This window comes from Micropterus dolomieu, linkage group LG12, assembly GCF_021292245.1.
Source record: "Micropterus dolomieu isolate WLL.071019.BEF.003 ecotype Adirondacks linkage group LG12, ASM2129224v1, whole genome shotgun sequence".
Taxonomy (NCBI): Eukaryota; Metazoa; Chordata; class Actinopteri; order Centrarchiformes; family Centrarchidae; genus Micropterus; species Micropterus dolomieu.
This window is the reverse complement of record NC_060161.1, coordinates 16,457,024-16,464,387: the sequence shown is the minus strand read 5'-3', so window position 1 is coordinate 16,464,387 and position 7,364 is coordinate 16,457,024.

Genomic DNA, 7,364 nt, shown 5'->3' with positions numbered 1-7,364 from the left:
ATTCGTAGGGATTCTTGAAGTTGTTCGCGGCTGCCAGCTGAAGCCATCTACTGCACGGACTCCAAAACCTTTTGTACGTACTAGTAATTTTGACCTGAAAAAATATGTAAAAGTATGGCCCAGATATAAAAATTCCAAAATTATCCTTTAAGAAAGTCCTCAACATTTCTTTGACTTTAACACCAATAACTTGTGAATTCATTTTTCATTTGAACTTTTAATTTGGAATAGCCCCCCTTATCCCCCCCATAAAGAAAACTATGTAAAAAGTGTGACGCGAAGGCATTTTTCTGACAATGAATATACTGAACTGAATCACTGAATCAAACCTCGCACAAGCTGGAGGGAAAGGTGTGTTTGTCACTGCAGACCAGCACAGACATCAGGTGATACTTAAATTTATCACATTTAGATGCTGTGGTCAACCAAAAATGGACGACAACATGCAATACAATCAGCTCAGATATTACAAATGATGTATTTGTGTCAATAATATGCCAAGGCTCACTGAATCATTTTTCAGTCTTTTAATGTTTATTTGAAAGTAACAAATATACAATTTTTAAAAATCAATTCATTCAGCTTAATTCCAATTTTTGTCCTAAAGCCACAGGTGTAATTTATTACATTAATTATGTATACATTTCAATTAGCTGATCCAGTTTCCAGGACCTGGAATAGTGCATGGTTGCTCACTGACATGGCATACCAGGACACATAAATGGAATGGAGCCATCATTATGGCTTTTGTTTACATCTGTGCTTTTCCTGCTATGGCAGGTCAAAACGTTATAGATATCGGACAGCTAAAATCTTCATTGATGTGTCTGTTTTCTAATAAAAACATCTTCAATCTTAGTTTACCTCATTTTAAATTGTAAAAGAAGCACTCTTGAAAGCATTATTTGATTGAAGTCCCTATACACCCACGATACACCCATGGAGGTGTTTGATTAGACATCTTCTCAGGACTGTGTGGGCATGACTGACATCTTCCTCACTCTCCTGTTAGTTTTGCTGCACCTGTTATTGCGTGGCGACACCTTTGTCATTCGTATACTATTAGTACAGACAGACGGGTGACATCATACAATTCCCCGCATAGCTCTGCCAAGCTTCAGCCTCAGCAGAGGTGTAATCAGACAGAATAAGTGAAAACGCCAGTGTGAGTGTGTACAGGGCATTTAATTAAGATGAAGTACTGAAATTAAAGGTAAAATGTTAGACCAGTAATTCCTTCAAGGAGTATGCTAAAACTCCCTATCACTTCTGGAAAGCCACTTTCAGAACTTATAATAATTTGTCCCTCATTCTCTTCTCACTTTACTTACCTACATTACTTGACAGCACAAAATATAACACAGCCCACTGGACCAGAGATACACATAGCCAGAGGTTATTCCCAAATCAGGTGCCACTAAAATACAAAGAAAAACAATATAAAGCACAGTGAGCAAGTAAAGTAGTGACAGCTGAATGTTAAACTGTAAAGTGCAAAGGTCATTAATATCATTATAATAATTTTGACATGTCAGTGCAGTATGCTAACAGCATACATTTATCTGACTAGCTTATTATGCTGAAACTACAAATAACGTGCAATGTGTAGTCAAGTTATGTTCTTCAGGGCTTTCAAAGTTTGCTGACCACCTTGGTGTTCATTGTGCAGTTGGTCAATGGCGCCATAGAGACCCTCGCTGCCATGACACTGAGGCTTTAATGCAGCTTCAATAGACAAGCCCTGCTGCTTTTATTGGAGGCGTGTAGCCTTCAAGAGACTGATTTACATCTGAGCCACCAAGTGACTGCAGTAAAGTGGCTTCTGGGGTAGGAAAACAGCAGTACTCTGGACCCACAACAACCACTGCTGTTATAGAGAGAGCTGTGTGTCCACATTTGAATAGGACAGAGGTGTCCTAGGGAAGACGTTCACTGGGTTGAAGACACTAGTGGAGAGGTTCTCTTTGTATGTACTGTGTACTGTATGTCTACATCCCATTCCCAATTGGCTTCTTTTTGTGATAAAAACATACAGCACACATTTTGTTTTTGGAGAGCTCTTGAGAGAACTGCGACTTGCAATAATGTGGCAGAATAGAAGATGAAACTGTCAAACAACGCCTGCTGGATAATTCTCGTAGGGAAAAAAGGGGGAAGAAAAATAAGTTTAAATACAGACATCAGTCTCAGAGTTAAATAAGCATCAGCTTCAGAGAAACAAATCTAGGCTAGGTGACCTGAAAAGTTGTATTCAGATAAAGTGATGACCTCAATTACAAGGTATCAAACTATCACGTGTGGGGTAAATAATGAGCAGTCTCCATTTCATAGGAATCAGGAGTTTAACTGCACCCGACTACTTACATGTCAAAGCATGCATGAATCAGAGTATAGTATCATCAATGCAAAGCTAATTCAAAAGGTTTAGTTGCGAAAAGTTTCGGACCAATCTCCAGATTTTTAGTAATTTGTATAAAGTTACCCTTTCATTACCCTCCTAAATTGGATCAATGTCTTTCTTCTCATCTTTTACACTTCAGTCTCCCTGGAGCTGTGCAGCACATCTACATTACAACATAAACATGCTAAAATGCATGACAATACAGACACTTTGTTTGTAACGATGGGGCTCGTGCATGACACAGATTAGTGTAGGCCAATGGTTTACAAAGGTTTTACAGAGAAAGGGAAAAATAAATGATTTTGTGCATTTAACCTTTTTGCAACATTTTGACATTTGTCTTTAGATTTTTGCCTTGACTGTAGCGTTTCAATTCAAGTGTTTTATTAGTAACATATGATAGATTATGAGGTATGACTTTTAATCAAGCCCATTATGATGGATTAAAATGAATGCTAATTTATATTCCTACAGCTTTAGACGAAAACTGGTAGTTTAAGTACATGTACATAAATGTGAAGCACTGTAGAAAACATTCTTGCTTCAGAACAAAACCACTACAACATTGTACTACAGAATTTGTTATCCACGTGCAGCCATGCTGAGCACAGAAAATCTTTCAATTCACTGCAAAGTGTTCAAGAAGGGCTGCCAGCAGAGCTCATTTGGAGAGCTGTCTTTTAGCACACTATTTATTGTGATGTGAGACTCTGTGCAGTTAGACGGGCCTTTTGTTCATCAGTTTTCTGTGCCGGCCTCCTTGTTTGATCAGGCGCGTTTGCCACGCATGATCTGCACCCGTTTGAAGTGTGGTCAATTGGCACAGCGCTGTGCATTTTCTTTTCCCGGAGAAATTGTCAAGAATTCACTGCAGTGGTGAGAGTATGGGAAGCCGGAGAATGACAGTGAATGTCCCCCCATGGTGACTGGCCATAACAGAGCCTACATATTTCATCTAATTAAACCTCACGAGGCTTGTTAGCGATGTCAATACTGCAAATTGTGGAATATACGGTAAATACATAACATTGCTATGCGGTTGAATAGCAACAATGTGAAAAATAGGGATTTTACACATTTTGAATATGGTGTTTGCATATTTTAATGGAAATGCATTATTGGGGGAAATAAATGTGGTAAACCAAGTTAGTGGCTTGAAAGAAAGCAGGCCCTGTACTGGGGGTAAAGAAAAAGAATGATGCAAGCAAAATGAAAAGCGGTTTGTTCTTTAGCCTTATCTGTCACCATCAACCATAATCTGTCCTATGCTGTAGATTCATTTAAAGATTATAGCATGCTATACATTTGCACAGTGCCAAGGCACAAGAGAAATCACAAATCGGCTCCTTTCTGAATATATAGCCAGCCAACACATTCAGCTTGTTCGCACGCTTGTGCCTGCATCTTCCGTGAGTTCCCCTCTGATCCGTTCCTTCCTCCTCCCGGTGACACATGAAAGCGTTTCGCCGAATCAAATCAACAGCCCGAGATAATTCAGTGTGACAATGTAGCAATTGTGTTACTGTGATTTTATGTGGGGATATTTCATATCATTCGCACATATCTCATCAAGGCTTCGGCAGTGAAAGTGGGTGAAAGTTCAGGACAGCCACCAGTCCAGCAGCGTTGTGTGGAAATAAATGAGGTCAAATCAAATATTGTTTCCTCCTCTTCCGTAGTGGCTGCACATTTCTGCACAGGTGCCTTCAGTAGTAGATTCATTTCAAACTGGCAGCCCATTTTAAACATGCAGTCTACATGCCACATCTCCCCTACATAACCAATTTATCAAGCCTAACCCGGTACGGCGGTACGTGCATATACTCCCATATCACAGAGAAGGCTGGAAAGCAACTGTCATAGATGGCATGATTGAATTGTTCCCTTGCACTGTCACCAGAAGGGCTATTACTTCAAATTAGCATACAAATTCAAACCAGGACAGATGGATTTGTCACATTCCAGTCGCCATCTTCCTGGAAGATTGGCTGTGCTTGTGCTGTGTGATGGAGATAAGACACCTGTCTCGGCTCCGATTGGTGGCGGCGTCGGTGGCTGGGAGAAGGGCCGGCGTGGGATGGGAGGAGGACCGGGGTGCTGGGGATGGATTTCCTGAAACGCTGAGGTGTTCTGCAATAAACGTCCCTACCCACGGCCTCAAATGATGATGAGGCACCATCCAGGACTCCGTGGGTGGTAGGAGATTGAGCTGTAGCGAGGTGGTGATTCATACTGTTTGGAAACACTCTGAACAATACCTGTCTGGTGTTGGTTTGTGTTTGCTACTTTCGGTGAGTTACTGTCAAAGAGCGAACACCGAATGGCCCCTGACATCAGCAAAGGACGGGCGTGTTTTGAACAGCTGTGCGTCGTGTGTGGAAATGTACAGTAGGTATATCCTCGACCACAAATAACTTTTCCGCTGAATAGCTGAACAAAAGCTAAACTACAAATCTCATTGTAACTCTGCCAAAGTTCAGTTCTTTTAATATCTAACAACACATTGCCACTACAGAGGTAATGTATGGTTAAGCACAAGAAGCAGGACTGCATGCAGTTGCAGTGTAGGCTACACTGTATCAGACACTAACAAAACACAACTTGGAGACATAATGATTTTCATTTGTAATTATGGCAGTGTGAATCAATGGGAAGTATTGAGCAAGAGAAACTGTCCTTACCTCAGGATCAATTCCATATAATTTTCAGATCAGCTCAAACTAATGGGTTTTCTATTGGCTTCACTTTGGAGGGAGACTAATCTCTCTGGCACCATTTTGTGGTTCTGTGTACGTTCCCGAGCAAAAGTCCGTCCACTTAAAAACTCCTCTCCCAACAGTCCAAAAAATATTAAAGCACACATGCTAATTTCCTGACTCGGCATATTACACAATCTGCGGGCTTAATTTAAAACTCCCTTAGCAGGTCTAGTATCTCTGCCTGCCTACTCCCAGACACTATGGAGATTGTGAAAAATGCTTACTGGTTCATTTCTGCCTCTATCCTCAGGTCAATGGTATGTATATTCCCTTACAATTGATGTAAAGTTGAGATGCAGAACCGAGGAGAGCAAGGTTATGCTATCATAAAGGCCGCTGTGTACCTGAATAGAGAGAAATCTGGATTAGAAGCAGTTCTATAAATTGCTAAAGGTGATGCGAGACCTACGGGAACACAATGTGGTCTTTGATTTGCATTTGTCTTTGCTCCTAGACAAAGTATAGCTCAAACTTAGCTGACAAAAAGAATAATGCTGCTTTTTTTGTGCCTCCAACTCTTCCACACAGAATCTGTCCACCTGGAGATGAACCAGTAGAGCTGGGACAAGGTTTTGTTTTCCTTTGTCTTACATGACAGTAAACCGGATAACTTTGTGTTTTGGACTGCTGGTTGGACAAATCAAAACAACCGAATGTCACTTTCTGCTCTGGGAAATTGGCCAAATGATTAAGAGTTCTCCACTGATTTAGCATTGCATTGTCAGACACACAATATAATTTAAATAAAAAGTAAGGATCGAGGCTGATGCAGCAGAACCATAGCTATCCTCATTTTTATGTCATGCATTCGTCTTCCTTTTTAAAACCTGGCACTTAGATTACCCACAATGCAACTTCACCGCCCACACCTCAGGCATTTGGGTGTGTTATGCTAGTAGTAGCTAACGTAGCTTTGAGCTACTAGCCGCAAACAGAGATGAGGAGAGGACTACAGAGGCCCGGTAAGTTAACCACAAGATTTCTTTTTATCTTCAGCCCCACCTGACATTGACTCTAGTGACATCACTTGAGGAAATTCATCCGATTTCAAACAGCTCCCACTGGAGACACAAAAGGCTTTATGCAACCTTTTTATTTTTTCTTAGCACTCCCAAAGACTTTGATATGTTAAAAAACATCAGTGGAGGTGCCTTAATTATTTGATTAATCGTAAAACAAATTGGCAGATTAATAAACTACAAAAGATATTTGTTAGCTGCAGCCTTACTAGCAAAAAAAAAAATGCATTCAAAAAAAGCTAGCAAGTAAACCTCTGAGTTAAGGTTAATGTGTCACACACACAAACTTTTGAAACATAATTTGAGGCACAGCTGCCTTTAAAATGTACTTCTATCCATTCTAACACTTAAAGCTCATTCAGCGCCACACAAGACATTTTACATTTGTTTTTGCAGGCTGTGTAATACTGCTTATAACTACTAAATTGAAAATTATTACCGGGAAAAAAATAGGTGGATGGCACCTTTAAGAAGAAAAACCAGAGAGATTATATGGTTGAAAAAACAATGCAAAGATTTAACACACTATTAACTGCCAGCTGCCAAGTAGCAGTAATCAGTCCTTATGCGTGGTAGGACCAGGATGCTTCCCCGAGACTTGTGACCTGAGCTCAGGGATTGCCGCCAACCCTTTTAAGCAAACTCTTCGCATCTCGCCTCATTTAAGTTGTTGACCCACTGAATGAGGGGGAAAAGGTTCCCAAGAAAGGTTGTCAGAACTCATCCAACTTTCTTTGTTGCTAAGGAATTCTTACACATTTGGTGTTGGACGCTTCATTTTAAGTTTAACGTGACAAGACAGTCATGGTTCGACTACAATAGAACTAAATACACACTCAAGTTATGTCACTGACCATTATTCTGGTATTTTTGACTTCACTGCAGTGCTTACAGTTCATGCTTCTCCCAACTGCAAGCTTTACCTTCCACATTAGAGAGGCGCTGACACAAAACGGTACAGCCACGACAGGCTCCAGCACAGCAGGGATTTCACACTGATCTTGTTCCGAAACATTTGTAATTAACATTCTCTCTCTCCCCAACTGTTTCTGAAGCTATCAATATCCCAGTAAGAAGATTTAACTTCCCTGAAGAGCAAGGAAACGAGCTGGATTTGGCAGGTCAAAACGCGATTGCTCAGTACGTGCGTGAATGTGTGTGTGAGGGTTAAGTGAAAAGTTTATG